The sequence below is a fragment of the Parus major genome, chromosome 25LG1 (assembly GCF_001522545.3).
Source record: "Parus major isolate Abel chromosome 25LG1, Parus_major1.1, whole genome shotgun sequence".
NCBI lineage: Eukaryota > Metazoa > Chordata > Aves > Passeriformes > Paridae > Parus > Parus major.
The window spans coordinates 523047-539275 of NC_031793.1; the positions used below are offsets into that span (position 1 = coordinate 523047).

General features: G+C 54.7%; 1 protein-coding gene across 9 annotated transcripts in view; it reads right to left on the minus strand.

Moving 5' to 3' along the window:
* MEF2D (myocyte enhancer factor 2D) overlaps positions 1-16229 on the minus strand; it is an 80826-nt gene that overhangs the window by 43725 nt on the left and 20872 nt on the right. For 7 of the 9 annotated variants that reach the window (XM_015650090.2, XM_015650088.2, XM_015650089.2 and 4 more), the window contains exon 2: positions 12113-12181. The gene's annotated coding sequence lies outside the window, so the exon portion shown is untranslated. Of the gene's footprint in view, positions 1-8393; positions 8482-9520; positions 9681-12112; positions 12182-16229 lie in introns of those variants that run through there. The other 2 variants (XM_015650087.3, XM_015650086.3) reach the window with 2 other exon arrangements.

A 16229-nucleotide genomic window follows, 5' to 3' on the forward strand; every position in this document is an offset into this window, starting at 1 on the left:
GAGGAATCTCAGCTGGGAGATGTTTTTACAAAACAAGGAATTGGGGGGGGCTGAATCCCCAGCTCCAAGAGCTGGGGACAGAGAGGAGCCGGTTTCTCTTTCAAGTCTTTTTTTTTCTGGATTTTTTTTATCTACTGTACAAATTTCTGATCTATTTCACCTACTTCTAAGTCGTTTCACCTTTGCTTTGCACGGCAGCAGGGTGCTCTGCGCTGCTCCATAACTTGTCACTTTTCCATTCCAACTCAACGGCCCCACGCTTCTCTTGGCACGAGCAGGGACACTGAGAGTCTTACATCCACTTTCTACAGCCATTTGCTATTTTTAATATACTTTTATTGCATCCCTTTTTAGTCTTTCCTTACTAAAGTTAGCTTGAAACGCCGCCCCTCTCCAGGGCGAAGGAATTCAGCTGCCCTTCCTTAACAGCCGCCTTGCAAAGCCCTGTGCTCTCAGCACAATGTCAGCTGAAAGAAACCAAACCTTGGCCACGCAGCTGCAGAGGGAAGATCAAAAAGATTAATCTGAAAGCTTTAGGAAGATAAATAAAGGCAAATAAATGCATCCTTTCCAAAAATGTATTTTCCTTTGGAGGTCTTTGCTTTTCCCAGCATGTGGCACCATGCTCCCCATTCCACTCTGTGTGCAGGAACACACGGCAGAGCCAGTGACACAAGTGACAGCAAAACTGGGATGGGTTTGACATGGCACCAGTTCAAGGGACGTTTTCCTGATCTCCATCCCCAAAACAGGTCCAGTGCAATGGCTTGGCTGCAAGGAAACCTGCAAGACGAGGTTCAAAGGACATTTGGAGGCTGGGAAAAGAAGAAAAACGCTTCCCTCGTCTTATGGAGGCACAGAAAGTCCCGGTTTGAAGGGAGAAAAGCAGGTGACAGGTATGGCAGATCACAGCCCAGCCCAGCAACTGCTCCCCCCAGGCACCTCTCCCATGGGACCAGCCCATCCTTTACCCAAGATTTGCAGAATGCTCCCCAAGATGTGTTTTTCCTTACCAGGCTCCATCAAGTCAAGAGGCAGGCTGAGAGCAAAGGGAGTGTCCTCCCCACCACTATCCACTCCCAAGGATAGGACCAGGGCACTTGACACGACTGAATTCACAGACCCAAGCCCAAACACACTTTGGGGGTGTCAGGTTTATCCACATACAGAAATGACAGCAGTAACATGTCCCAGTCTTGCAGCTTCTCTGTGGGAAAAAGGTCATTGCAAGGGAGCTTCAGCACACAACCAGTGGGCACGTGGGGTACAATGTGCAGGGTGTTACAGAACTGTAGAATAGCCTGGACTGGACATCTCATCCCACCTCTCGGTCACCCACTCACAGGGATAAATTTCTTCCCAGTATCCCATCTATCCCGGCCCTCTGGCAGTGGGAAGCCTTGTTCTGTCACTCCAGGTCCTTCCCTGCCCATGCCCAGGGCTGGATCCCATCCCTGAAGGACATGGATTTAGCTCAAGTCACCTCTTGAACCCTCTGGTTTAACTGCAGTTCTTGCCTTCCTGTTTCCTTTCTTGCTGCCTTTTGTGAGTTAATTGTTTTTTTTAACATATCCTCCATGCTGACACCAAGGACTTTTAGTTTCCTTCTGTGTGGTTTCTGGATCAGCAGGACTGACTTCCTTCTCTTTTGCAAAGCCCCCTTCCCTAAAACACAGTGCCAGTATTCATGTTAATGTTGTCCTTCCTCTCTGGCAAAGCCAGTGGCACGGTGCTGGCTGTCACCCCTGTCCTGCTGTGGGATGGGGACAGTGCTGCCAGGGGAAGGGGGCACCCAGGAGGGATGCAGCACCCAGGAGGGATGCAGCACCCAGGAGGGATGCAGCACCCACGTGGGGATGTCCTTGGCAGGACAGCAGGCAGCAAGGGCAGGTGCCAGCGAGTCCCCAGCCCCACAGCACCCACTGTGAGGGACTCCCAACTTGCCAGCTTAGCATTGTTTAGCACCTCTTTATCTCCAAACCGAGATAAAAACCGCACAAACATGCTCGAGTCTCCTCCAAAGCTTCTATTCTGGTTTCAGGATGATGCTATCTGGGTTCCTGTGTCGAACCTCCAGATGCAGGCAGGGGGAGGGGAGAGGAAGGTGGCTGAAACATGGCTCCAGAGCAAACCTGCTGCTCAGAAACACAGCTGCTTGACCCTGCCTGGGGCCAAATCTCACTCACCAGGCAGGTGCCAACCCAGTGTGGAGCTGCCATCCCTCCTGCACATCTGACACCCACCTCAGGGTCCCCGTTTCCCTGGGACGGGCAGCCAAAACAGCACTCAGCTCCTCCTGCCTGCAGGAGGGAATCAATCCTGCCAGCTGCAGGTGGAAACCTTGGAATCTCAGAGAAGCAGGAGTGAAGCTGGATTCAGTCAGGCCCCCAAGGAATTTGAAAGACACACATATATTCCTGACCCAGATTCAGGCACTCTCTGAAGAAAAGCAGATGCCAACGGTGCAACCAGCTCTGCTGAGCTGTAACAAAACCTCGCACCGTGCCAAGCCCGGCAGAGGCTGAGGACAAGCACAGCCCTGGCACAACGCTGGAGAACTGGTGTTTGCTGTGCAGGGTGTGGGTGAACGAAAGGATTTAGGGGAGATTATTAAACTGGGGTTGATCTTCTCTCCCCCTGCAATTTCTGTGCTAGTGGAGTCAGACAGCACAACAAGAAAGGATGACAGTCCCAACATCAGCACAAGAACTGGAGGCAGCACCCAAAGCAGGAACTCTGGTGCCCTACACCCTAAATCCCAGTTTCATGGCAGGAACACATCCACATGTAGCCAGGGATGCTGTCACATCCAGCACCACAGGAACATGCACATCTCAGACTGGGGATGTGTTCTGCAGAGGCAGGGGGACAGCAGGTACAGCTGGTGACCTTCTCTGCACTGCCAGCATGGCCAGAGACAGCAGAGGCTGGAAGGAACACAAAGAAAGGAGGCTGGGCAGGAGCTCCAGGCAAAGTCACTGGCAAACACACGGCCCTGCTTGGTGCTGTGCAAAAGTCAACCAGGGAACCCTCAGCCAAGGCAAGGACACAGTTTTGGGAAGGAAGAGCCTGCAGGACCAGGACAAGCAGGGACTTGCAGCCCCTCACACCACCTGGCTTCCCAGAGAGGCAGCTGCTCGTCTCTCCTGGAGATGCTACAGGGAGGGACCTGCAGGGACAAGTGGCTGCAGGGCTTGGTGTTAAACGGGAGGGCTTGGACAGTTCCCTGCTCAAGTGACCTTCAGAGCACCCTGAGAACAGCAACAAGGCTGATGCTGCTGCCAGAAAAGCCTCACGACCTTGAGAAGTGACCTTGGTGGTGGCATCCTCACAGCAGGGGCCATCCACCATCCTGAACCTGTGGTCTCCCAGGTGGCTCAGCAGCTTCCCCAGATGTGCAGACCCAGGCTGGGAAGCCTGCCTGCCCCAGGGGCTCCCCAGTATGTGCACAGCATCCCCTTCCCCTGCTGGTACCAACTGCTGGCACAGGGCAGCCCTGCACCATCTCCAGCCCCATCCATCCTCCATCCCCATCTATCCTCACTCCCAGCTACCCCTACCTCCCTTTCATCCTCACCCATCCTTCAGCCTTGTTTACCCTCCATCCCCAACCACTCTCATCCCAATCCACCCTCCATGCCCAGGGAGGAGCAGCCAGACCCCCAAAGCTGTTGCCCCTTCCCCCCATGCTCTCTATCACCAGCTCCAGAGTCAGAGACTGGGGGTAATTTTTCCCTCTGCACTAAGTGAGGTTTTCTAAATGATGGGAAGCAAGAGCCCATTATCCAGCTCCACTGCCCACCCCCACGGCTCCCTGCAGGGCATGAAATAACCACCTGCCAGCTCCCGGAGCCCCGCGCCGTGGCAATGAGATCGCAGCTTCCCCTGTCACTATTGTCAGAGCAAAATTTAGATACCTGGTAATGAGGAGGTTTAATATGACAGATGAGAGGTTGACTCATTAAAAAAAAAGAGCGAGAAGGAGAGGGAGCTGAATTTGGGGTCGGATCCTGCACTCGGCAAATCAGGAGGCTGTGACAGCCGACCCCGCACTGGTGGGGAGCAGGAGCAGATCTCAGCCCTGAACCAGCCCCACACTGGGGACTTTCACTGCTGCTGAGGCCACAGGGATGGAAGGGGAGGCATGGAGGGGGTGGACACAGCTCCAGTTTTTGGGGCCATCCAGTTCTGCTCCCCACAGAGCTGCCTCCTGCTCTGGGGTGGGGGGATGTGAGGCCAGGAAAAGCCTCAGCACCCAACAGCAGCAATGTTTCACTTGGAGGGCTTTTCTCTCTCAATGAACCGTCCAGCAGCATCCCAACATTAACATTAACATCCGCTCTCCCATCCTGAGGGTGCACCCATGGCCCAGTGCAGCCCAGCCAGGACCCTCAGTGTGGGTCACCACTGTGGCCATCAAGGACATTGATGACTTGGGTGTCCCAAAACACAACTGCCCCAAGGGAGACAATCTCTGCCTTCAGCTCCAGCACAGGGAGCAGAATCCCAGCACTGGGACCCAGTGGGGCTCCCAGGGGCAGCTCAGCAGCATCAGGACAAAGCCCTCCCTGCTGGGAATGTAGGGACACTCCACGAAGGGGATGGGATTTCCTCCAGTAGCAGAGGCGACAGCTCTCTCCTCCTGGTGGGTTTTACTCAGGGGAAATTCCATGAGACTCAACTGCTGCTCCAGGCCAATCATGGAAGCAGTGGAAATCCACAGCAGCCCCACAGGACATGGCTGAGAGTGAAACTGTCCCAGGGGAAACTCTGCTGCTCCCTCCTGTGTCAGTGGGATGGGGATTGGGGAGATGTCCTCTGCAGCAGAGGACTAATACCCTTTGCCCAAGGGCACCATGGCACAACTCGTGAAATCCTAGAATGGTTTGGAAAGGATGGGTTGGAAGGAAATTTAAAACTCATTCCAACCTCTGTCCCAGGTTGCTCCAAGCCCCATCCAACCTGGTCTTGAACAATTCCAGGGAAGGGGCAGCCACAGCTTCTCTGGGCAGCCTGCACCAGGGCCTCCCCACCCTCACAGGGAACAATTTCCTGTCAATATCCCATCTAAACCTGCCTGCTGGCAGTGGGAAGCCATCCCTCTTGTCCTGTCATTCCAGGCCCTTGTCCCTCCCCACCCAGGCCCAAAGCCCCTCTCCAGCTCCCTTGAAGCCCCTTTAGGCACTGGAAGGATCTCTAAGGTCTCCCTGGAGCTTTCCCCTCTTCAGGCTGAACAGCCTCAGGTCTCCCAGCCTCATCTCCAGCTCATCCCCAGCCCAGACACATGATCAGCGACTCTGTGCCCCATCCCCACCCAGGAAGGGACACCCCAGAGCAGCTCTGCAGACCCTCCAGTGTGGGTTCAGCCTGGGAACCAGGGCTGTTGAGAGGCCAGAGGTCCCCGGTGCCACCACAGAACTCAGCCCGAGCACAATCCGCCCTCCCAGTGCACAACCCCAGCAGTGCCATTCCCAAAGGCCCAGCCCTTTCCCAAGGGCCACCAAGATCCTTCAAACCAGCCTCACACAATCACTGCTTTGTTGGTTTTGCACCCCCAAGCACTGGTAACAGCCGTGGTGCCCAAAGTCATGGGGCTGCTGATTTGATTTGCATCTACTGACTGCTGACCACATCCACGGCCAAGGCAGCCACCTCTTCCCTGGGGTCCAAAGCAGGCAGATGCTGCTCCTGCACTGTCCCATGCCACACTCTCCAGCAGGGTTTACATGCCTTGAGCTCCTGGGAAGGAAGCACCAGGTTCCCCTGGGGCTGCAGGGTCCCACACTCATCTGGGGTGCAAAGGAGCTGGTGAAGTCAGGAGCTTCCCATGGCTGGGAAGGCGATGGTGGTCACCAGCTCCACTTGGCCAGCCGAAGAAGCAAAAGATCTTAACCTGTCTTAACTAATTATTGTGATGGTGATGCCATAGCAGAGCTCACTAGAAGAGTCCCTTGGAGAGATGGATGGAAAAAATCTGGCCAACACCAAGAGGACCGGGCAGGACCATGCTCCTGCCTCCATCCCAGTGCTTTGACTCCACCACCATAGCTCCAAACTACTGTTGGCACTTCCAGCCTGGAAACAAAGCCACAAAAAATGTCATCCTGGCCATCTGCCTTTCCCAGAGGTGGGCATGCCCACCCATCTTTACACATTCCCCAAAAGCCACTTTGGTCCATAGCCACAGGCTCGTGCTTGAAGCACACTGCCATGCTGGAAGCTCAGCACCACACATCGTTATTTCATTTAATAAAGGAAACAAAGGCCCAAACCTAGCATTAGTTATTTGGGACAGTAAAAGCATCAAAAACAGAGATCAAGGCCCTGGGCATGAGAACCTGTCCCTTGGCCCCAACAGCTGAGGAGGAGCCAGCAAAGCCCACCAAGAGGTACAGACATGGTCTGGCTGCCACCGAACCCCAGCCCAAGTCGCTCTCAGCAAACAGGAGGAACCGGGACAAGATGCCACATGGCAAAGACGGGTTTAACTTCCCCTTCCCCTGCACTGCCTTGAAAACACAGTGTCTCCAACCCAGCACATAAATAACATCAGCCACCAACAGCACTCTGCTATCCAGAGCCCAAGCAGGGCAGCCCAGGGAGCCCAGAGCTGCTGCAGCCAAAGCCAGGGAGAGAGACACAAACCAGTTCAAGGTCCCTCATCCCCAGCACGACTCAGGGCTGCTGGGACAGAGGATTCCCCCTGTGCCACAAAGGCTTTGCCATCAGCCAGGACCTGACCTCGCTCCCCAGCTCAGCCACAGCTTGTACCCACATGCATGCTGAGCCACATGCCAATGAGCCAGCGGGGTAAGAATCTGGCCCCAGCTCATCAGGCAGCTCAAATCCAGAAGGACAGCTGGTTCTCAGCTGTTGCTGCTCACTCACAGGATGCACATTCTTGTCCCAGGCACACAAATCCTGTCCTCCTGCTCCCTGGCACCGGCTGGGCCACCACAGTGAGGCCAGGACTTCTGCCGATGCCACTGCAGCCACTTCAGACCTGGATGACGGCTCCTGCTGAGACAGATTCATCCAGAGCCCATCCCATCCTCCAGGAACAGCATTCTGTCTTAAAAGGGTTTTTTTTAAGGCCAAACTCTGTGTTTCAGCAAGGGGGATTGAGGTGGTGGGGGTCCCCAGCCCTCCTCTGTGGCTGCACCAGAAGCCATGTGCCAAGGGGTGATGATTTTGGCCAGCCCTGGGGATGTGGATGTTGCCCACACATCCCTCACAGACATCCCAGCAAAGCATGGAGGTGATGCTCAGGAGAGCAGTGGGGATGCCCAGACACTGTGGGAAAGGCCAACATTTGGCACTTTCCAGAAGCACTGCTACATCCTGGGTCTGGCACACCCAAAATCCTGTGCCAGAGCATCACCAGCACACAGCCATAGCTCAGGCCAAGGGCTTGCCATGGTTCCCAGCCACGTTATCAGAGGGATGGCAGAAAAGCTGCTGAGATGCTCCTGCAGCACAGAGGAGATGGACCCCGAGGGCAGATAAGAGTCATTATGAGTACAGGAATAAACACCAGTCACAATTCCTCTTGGAAAAGGGAAGAAAATCAAATACCACAGTTTTTCTGCCAATACTCCCCATGCAAAGACGGGATGAGAAAAAAGTGAGGCATGAGTTTATAGAAAGAAATGAAAATATTTAATTCACAATTTTTGCTGAAGGGTGGGGATGTAAAAATGTATCAATAAAAAGTAGCCCAAATGGGTTGGGAGTAGCCTCTTTTGGCCAAAAGAGGAGGAGGAGGGAAAGGCTCTGCAGCTGTTGTTGCCTAGGGCAGTACTGAGGGCAGCCACTCAGTTCCAAAAGAAGAAACCTTGGGACCCTGTAGAGGTTTCCACAACAAAGAAAAGCACCTTGTGACAAGTCCCTCCAAGTCAAGCAGAGGGAAGAACCCACCTCACCCACTCCCAGCAATGGGTAAAGGGCTGGGTTTAACCCGAAGCACACACAGAGTTTATCCTCCAGCCTGATCCGTGAGCATCAGAGCTAGGGCAGCACACGCCTTGGGAGGGAAACATTAAATCACTTCTGAAACATCCCCTTCCTATGGGCTCTGCACCTCCATTTTCACAGACATGGATATGAAGATAATCAGCATTATTAACTGTTACCCCAAAGCAGCAACAGCATAAAAACCCTGAAAAAAATCAAATGGAAAAAGATTTTTCTAGGATGAAAGCACTGGTCAAGCACTCAACAACACAGGAAGCTCAGCACCAGTCCCAGCTCCACCACTTCCATCCCCAACACATCCACCCCGGGCTCCAGAGCAAAACAAACATTCAGGAAACAGTCAAAGGAAGAGAAGGAACTGGACAGAGAGCCCCAGTGTAACACTTGGCCTGACACCCAGTGCCTGGTACCTGGCTCACCTCTGGTGTGGCCACAAGCTCCTGCCAGGCATCCAGCCCTGGCCAAAAGGATCCAGCACCAAGCAGGAAGGTGTTAAAAGTGCCCAGTCCCAACCTCTGAGGAACCACAATAAATAACCTCTGAGTAAACACAGCGGCTGCTCCCCATTCGCCTTCCTGTTTGCTTTCGCAGATCCGGCCTGGGACGTCCACTTCCAGCTGCTGGCCCCATCCCGTCCGAGCACAGCAGAGCTCTGGCCATGGCACCGGGCTGGCACTGGCACCCTGCAGCCTCACGTCACGCCTGGGAACCGTCCCTGCCACGGGGGACTGTGGGCACAAGCTTCCCAAAGGGATTTATCCCCCAGGACAGGCTCTGATCCTGCATCTGAGCCCGTGCCTGCTGCCTTTTCCTTCCTGGTCTGCGTTTGTTTTGGTTCTAAAAAGAGGAAATCCCAGCTCACCCACTCCCCATCAGGGAGCCATGTCCCCCTCTGTGCCTCAGTTTCCCCCTCTCTCCAGCATGGGAATCCCACATCACTCAGACCCTCCTCTCCCTCCCTCCCCACCCAGCCCTGGCACAAAAAAAAGCCACGGGTGCTGATTTACGGGCACTTCTGTGCTTTACCACGAACACAAAGGAGAGGGAAAAACAACAAGCGGCAAACTCACGGGGAGGATCTGTGTCAGGAGCAACAAGGGGGTCCGGGGCAGCCCCCCCGGCAGAGCAGCGCCGGGAACAGAGGCTGACAATAGATAAGGGGCTAAATTCGGCTCTGGGCTCCGGCCCCGGGCTCTGTAAGGAGATCGGGGTGGGGGAGAGCCGGGCTGTTTATTTGGCTCCAAACTCCGCACCGACACTGCAGCGTCACCCGTGTTTAAAATAGGAAGGAACGAAAAGAAGGAGGGGGGGAAAAAGAAATAGAAAATAAATAAAGAAATAAAAAAGGAGAAAAGTGCATGCACGCGTTGAACAATAACAACAAAATTTTAAAAATAAAAAAAAAAATCAAGAGAAAAAGAGCCGGGGGAGGGGGGGGGAAATAAAAGGAAACCCAGTTGGGCTGGCGAGGTTTAAAGCGACGCCTGCTTTAAAAAAAGAAGTTGCTAATTTTAACTCTCCAGTGGAAAGAGTGAGAGGTACTTACAGGAGACAGGGTGGCTGCGTCCTTCTCCAGGGCTGCTGCGCCGGGAGGAAGCGCAGGATGGAGCTGCCATCCCCGGCACCGCTGCCCAGGCCCCCGAGCCCCCCCAAAACCGCGATGGGGGCGCACGGCGGAGGCAGATGCGGAGGCAGGAGGGGGCGGTGGAGCCTGCGGGGGGAAGGGAGAGGCCGGAGCTGGCCAGAAGCAGAGCCCGGACCCGCTTCCCCGGAGCCCGGAGCCGGGACACGGGCAGCGCACGCCGCAGGACCCCCGGGAGGCGGCAGCCAGCTGCTGGGTCAGATGACATTTCTGCGCGGACGTTTCTGACCGAGCTGGCTTTTCCCCAAGGGAAAAGGGCTTTGAAGACAGTTTTTTTTCCCCGCCAGTGGTAAAATAGCGGATGAGCTCAGAACCCAAAGCGCAGGGCAGAGCCGTGACCAGAGAAGGCCACCCGGCTCCACGGGGACTAGAAAGGTGACCTCCAGCAGCTCGGCCACATTTCAGCTGCGGCAAGCACAGCAGGAACCCACTGCCTTACCAAGTTCAGTATTCCATATCCAAAAGGGTCCAGAGTGGGGGTCTGGTTTCAGAGCACCCACTGGCTGGATTTTACAGGCTCTCCCTGGAGACCGGGAGGATCTCAGGTGAGGTGGCACACTCACACCTCCAGCACGGTTGGGAGCCTGGAAGTTGCAAACTCCAGTTGCCAGTGAGCGTTCAAGAGAACACAGACAAGGCCTCAGACAGCAGAGGAACAGACCTGATGAGCCAAGGGCTCTTCCCAAGCAGCTGGAAATCAGCCTCAGGTTGCAAAAATCTCACCAGGAGAGAAGCAGGGCGGCACAGACCCTGCACGCAGGGACGGACACATGATTTACCAAGCATGGCAAGATGATGTGACCGTCTTCAGGACACGAAAGAGTCGATTCAATTAAGGTCACCGGCCCTAGAAGAGCCTTCTGTCACAGAAGAAGATTTGCCTGGTTCGCCTCAAATGGGGCTGGCCTCAGACAAAATGCCTATTGATCGCAGGCAGCGATGCTGCACGTCCTGGACGCGAGGACGCAGCTTCACTGCGATTAAATCGCCCGGTGCCGGCCGTCACACGCTTCCGAGGCAGGGTCGATACTGCTCCTCTAATTGCTCAGCTCCTGTCACTAGCAGAGCAGAGGGGACAAGTCTCAAAGCAGTCCCCAGAGATGCTTTTCAAAATCCTCCTCCCCAAGAGCACCACTTGCTGAGCTGCTCCTTGGAGCGAGCAGTTCTGCAGTTGCAGAAATCACTAAATTGCTCCTCCCTGCTCACAACTCTGTGCTGGCACCAGTGGCAGTGCCAGGGCTTTGCAGGAGGACACTGCCAACCCCAAACCCAAGAACTTGTGGGAACTAAGAAACAAGGAGCCGTTGTCACTGGTCAGGACGGAGCTGGCAGAGCTGGGCAATCGTGTCTCCAGCAGCAAGCAGGGATGTGGGGGAGAACGCAGCTGCTGAGATCTCCTGCCACCACCCACCAGCATCCGGGCTGGGGGAGCGAACACACACGGTCCATTGGGACTGTGGTGTTTGGGAGCCCCCACACACACCCCACAGCAGCCACAGCCATCACCCCAACACTCCCAGTAATCATTCACCATGCAGAAACACGTGCCCCTTAATTCATATTCCTTTGTGCCCAGAGCAAGTGGATCAGAGCTGGTCCCACAGCAGCCCCCAGAACACTCCTGGAGCAGCCAGCTCGGCCACAGCAGGACGGACCCAGCCGAGCCCTCCAACCCTCCTGTCCTCTGGCACACCGTGGCCCATCGCTGACACACACCAAGCACCACTGAGACACAGCAGGGCCCTTCTGCTGCACTCCCCAGCCTGGGGAGCTGCTCTTGGTTTCCATCACCAGATGAAGCCCTTGGTGTTGACCTTGCAGAGGACGCAGTGATGCTACCCCCATCTCCCACCACCAGGCCTCCAAATAAATTACCTGCTCCCTCTTCAGCACTAAAAGCCACCACAATCCCAGAAAACTGCTCACTAAGCAGTCGTGACAGAGCCCGCTCCGTTCAGGAGCTGGGGGCATATTATTTTTAAGTCTTTCCTTCTATTGATTTAACTCTCAGGTACAGAAGATGCATTACATGAAATCATAGAGCCCTCATAAACCAGCCCGCGGTGGTGTCTGTACCACAACCTCACTGCAGACACAGGAGACACAAACATTTACTGGAAAAGCAATAAACAGGCCAAGAAGGTTGAAAAGGAAGAAAACCTGGACATGAGGCCCTCTCCCAGCAGCACCTTATTTCAGAGGAATGCAAGGGACAAAATAACAGCAGGTTTGGCCACAAGTCTTGTCCACACCGGGAGAAAACAGGGCAGGAAAACCCTCCATTGCACTGATACATGGGGCTGTGTTGCAAAACACCCAAAAAGCCCCAAATCAGTGCTGTGGCTACGGCTGGGAGCCATCAGAGCTGTGCCAGATGGGGAAGTGAAGGGGAAGATGGGAGCCTCTGCTTGCTCCCAGCCTGCAGCAGGGGAGACACACGTGGCCAAGCAAACCCAAAGGGAAGGCAGGACCCCGAGTTTGGGATTTCCCCCATACCTGCTACGCAGCCTCCTGCATCTTCTGCTCCTGCCAGGGATGAGCTGCAGCCACCGCTCCTCAATCCAACTGCAAAGACAAAGCAAGCAGCCATCAGTCTGAGGGGACAGAGGCAAGGACAGGACTCTCCACATGTCCCATCCAAGCACAGCCAGATGGAGGGAACAGCGAGGGCAGCCCAGTATCCCCTGCAGACCTGGCTGATGGGACAGCCTGCACTGCCCTGATCCTTAGCATCACTGCAAGGGCCATGCAGGCTGGCTGGGACCTGGCCAGGCACCTGCAGGGATCCAGGGAACCAGGAGCCCTGGGGCTAAGCAATGTGGAAAGCATCCCCGTGAGACCAGAGAGAAAGAAATTAAAAAGAGCTCAGTAGTGAAACAAAGTATAAACCAAAAGTTAACATTAACAAGGGATGTGGCCCGGGCCAACAGCGCAGCCGGCAGAGAGTTGCTCAAAGTTTAGGTGAACTTTGTGTTTTCTAGAAAGATTCTCATGCACATCCCACAAGAAAAAGCACTGATCCTCTTGCTCAGACACTTTCCCAGGGAATGCACACAGCACATGTGCTTTACCTGAGGAGAAACTGCCATGGCCCAGAAGGAAACACAGCTCCTAAACTCATCCCACTCACCACCGGGAGATGGGAGGGGACCCATGGGGCAAAGCCCAGTGGCTTCAGCCAGCCTTGTGCCGGTCATCTACTGGTGGTCACAACCATCTGACACTTGTGCAGAGCCCATCACCACAGCATACCCCCATGAGAGGAACGGTGCTGAACAAAAGGGAAACTGAGGCACGGAGGCCAGCACCCGCTGTTCAAACGCACCGCGAGCTCCCGAGCTGCAGCCTCACCCCAGCACCTGCACCAGAGCGAGGAATTGTGCTCAGCTTTCCGGCGTCCTCATCCTCCGCTCCAACCACAAAACCAGCCTTCCTCCCCCGGCTGCCTCCCCTCCCACAGCCAGCTCATTTCCTGACATTACAAAATTCAGCCTGAACGAGGCTGGAGCGAGGAGCGCGTGGCTCCATCCAGGGCTGCGCCTTCCTCTCGCTCCCGAGGAGCCGAGCGCAGGGGACACCCCTGAACAGCTCTCCAGCCTCAAACCTCACAGCACCCGTGTGAAACCCCACAGGCCTGGGCTCCTGCTCACAGGGACACCCTCATCAGGACAGACAGACGAGCCCGACTTCCACAGCGGGGCAGCAGCAGGGACAAGGATGGGGGGCTCCAGCTACTGCCACACTTGCACCCATTATACCCAGACCAACCTGTCACCCCCCACCCAGGAGCACTCCTTTATTTCCCTGGATAAAACAGCGTGTCCTACACAATGGCTGAACACTTGGGGCCAGGGACACCCACAGCAGCAGCACCACCTTGCAAGTGCTCCCAGGCAGGACGAGGGAAGTGGTGATTAATGCAAAGGGTCTCTCAGTGGGCTCCTGAAGCTCCTCTTGGTGTCCAAGAAGCTCTCGCTGGTCTCAGCACTGCAGTGCCTTGCAGGGCTGGTGGCAGAGCCACGTGGGCACTGGGGACCACAGGCTAGGCTGAGAGGAGGATGTGGCCAAGGTCTACACCCAGGCTGGCTCCTGCTTTGAGGGGCTTGGGGTCAGCTCTACAGCCCACTAGGATGCAATGGGGGACATGTGGCCAGGCAAGGCCTCATATGTCTGTAAGCAGAGTTGGTTCCTCTCAGTGGGAGACACCGCTAGACAAGGCAGGAATGTCTGTTTCCACAGGCTCCAGGATGCCCACGGTGCCATGGGACAGCCACACAGCCACCACTGACAGGCTCTTGTGCTGACAGAACTGCCCGTGGCTGGTGCTTGGCAGCTGTCCCTGGCTCCCACAGCCCACCAGGACAATGTCTGGACCACACCTGACCCCCACAGCCCTTGGCCATGCCACAGTCCCCAGATCGTGACAACAGCAGTGCCTCTGCAACCCAGTCTGGCAGAGGAGCTGCCCCTTGTCAGGCCGAGGCGGGGAGCTCCAGGGGGAGCAGGAGTGATCTGGGGGTGTTCAGCCTGCAGCCAGCTCTGACACTGCAGGGCTGCAGCCCAGTGTCACCCAGGCCAGGGACGATCAGCACACATGGGGTGACATGGCCCTGAGCCTCTCCAGCCCAACAGCTCCAGGGCTGCTTCACGCCCAACCCAAACTGCAGAAGCCACTGCCCTTTGGACCTGATGGTACATCCAGCACCAGCAAACCCCAGTGAACCCCCAAGTCCCCATTTTGCAACATTTTGAGCTGGTACAACGGAGAAAAGCCCCCACTCAGTGGCACTGCCAGCTCCCTTGTCTTTCCATGCACGTCCTTTGCCCCGCCAAGCCAATATCCTGGCACTGCTCCCAGGAACTCTGGAGTATTTCAAAAGGTGACCAATAGACCTGCAGTGAGAGCAAGGCCCTGCTGAGGGGCTGGATCAGGCCACTGGCCACCTCCAGGGCTCCTGGGGAGTTCCCAGCTCTCACCCCACCACATTTGTGCCTTCGAAGCTTTCTTGTTATAAACACAGAAATGCTGCCCAGGGAAGAGAGAAAGTATCATCTTTTCAAAATGTTCTGTTATTTTATAGGCTGAGGAGAAAAAACACATAGGGGAGGGATGGAGGTGGCAAAGTCAAGTGAATTCCCCTTTCAAAGTGAAAAAAGAAGGGGAGAGAAAGGGGTAAAGACAAGACAATCTTTATGTCCAGCTTTGGGGCAGAAATGCTGAGCAGGTGCTAACACTGCTGCTATTTGAAAACCAAAGCCTTGGTTTCACCAAGTAACAAACCAAAATTCCTGAGGGCAGGAGAATGAGGGGAACCTCCTGGGACCCCCATTTTTAACTGATGCAGTTAGGCTGGCACAACCTGCCTAAGGCAAAGGCAGCAGATGCTGGGAACTGCTCCAACCTGCCCATAAAGATCCTGGAGAATGTGCAGGATTGGCTTTTGGTGACTTCCTGGATATCTGCTCAGTTGATGCTTAGCAGCCCCTGTGCCACAACCAGTCTTTGCTTACACCCTCCAACACATATATATATTCCCACATATATAACTCCCCCAAAATATATATTCCCATATACATAGCCCTCTCAAAATACAAAATTCCCAGAGATGTAACCTACCAAATACATATATATATATATATTCCCATATGTATTGATAAACCTCAAGTATATATTCCCACTTATATAAATCCCAAATATATACAACCCCTGCCTACATCACATATACATATAATACCCCAAATAAATAATCCATGGCTGCTGCCATGGAGACTTCCAAGCACACAGCTGGAAAGTCAAGGGGAGATGGATGGGCAGAATAACCAGCTTTGGAGCTGGAGGGACCAAGAAGGAGGTGCAGATTGCGGAGGGGAAGAGATGTGACCACAATCTCTCCTTCCTCTTTTTTCATGTTTCCTCTAGCAACGAGCTTGGGGCTGCAAACATTTGGATGACAAACCCAAACTTCCCCACCTCAGGCTCCCAACCCAGCTTGCCACTCCTCTTCCAGGTGCTCATGAATTCCTGCCCCAAACCCCATTTCCCAGAGCTGTGCCATGTCAATCTCAGGGAGTCCCAACAACAGCAAGGAGCAGACAAAATTTTAAAAAAGGAAAAAAAAAAAGTACTTTCTCCATTTTTCTCCATTTCCCCAGCCCACAAAACTAAAGCATCTCAGCCATGGCGCAGCCTTCAGTTTGCACCAGCCACAGGGAATATCCCCAGAGTTTAATTAGACCTGTTAAGCCTTTTCAGTTGGGTTTCCTCTGGCTTGACACCAAGAGGTGGGGAGAAAAACTGGGAGAGATCTCACTCCAAGCAGGAGCATCAGGCAGGACAGGCTGAAGGAACCCCAGCTCCCAATCATCCAGTGGTGCCAGAGTCACAGCAGCACAGCACCTGTGGCTGTGGAAAGGGGCACAGGTGGGTGGCAGGAGGAGGAAATCCACCTCCAGTGGCACAGGAGGCTCGAGCAATGACCAAGGAGCTGGTCACAGGCCAGCTGTGCCAGGGGCACATGCAATGGGCAACATGCAGGGTGTGACTGCCAGCACTGGAGCTCCTCCAAACCCCACATGGGGTTGGGCTGAAGGTACCCCAAACCCAGGGTTGGAA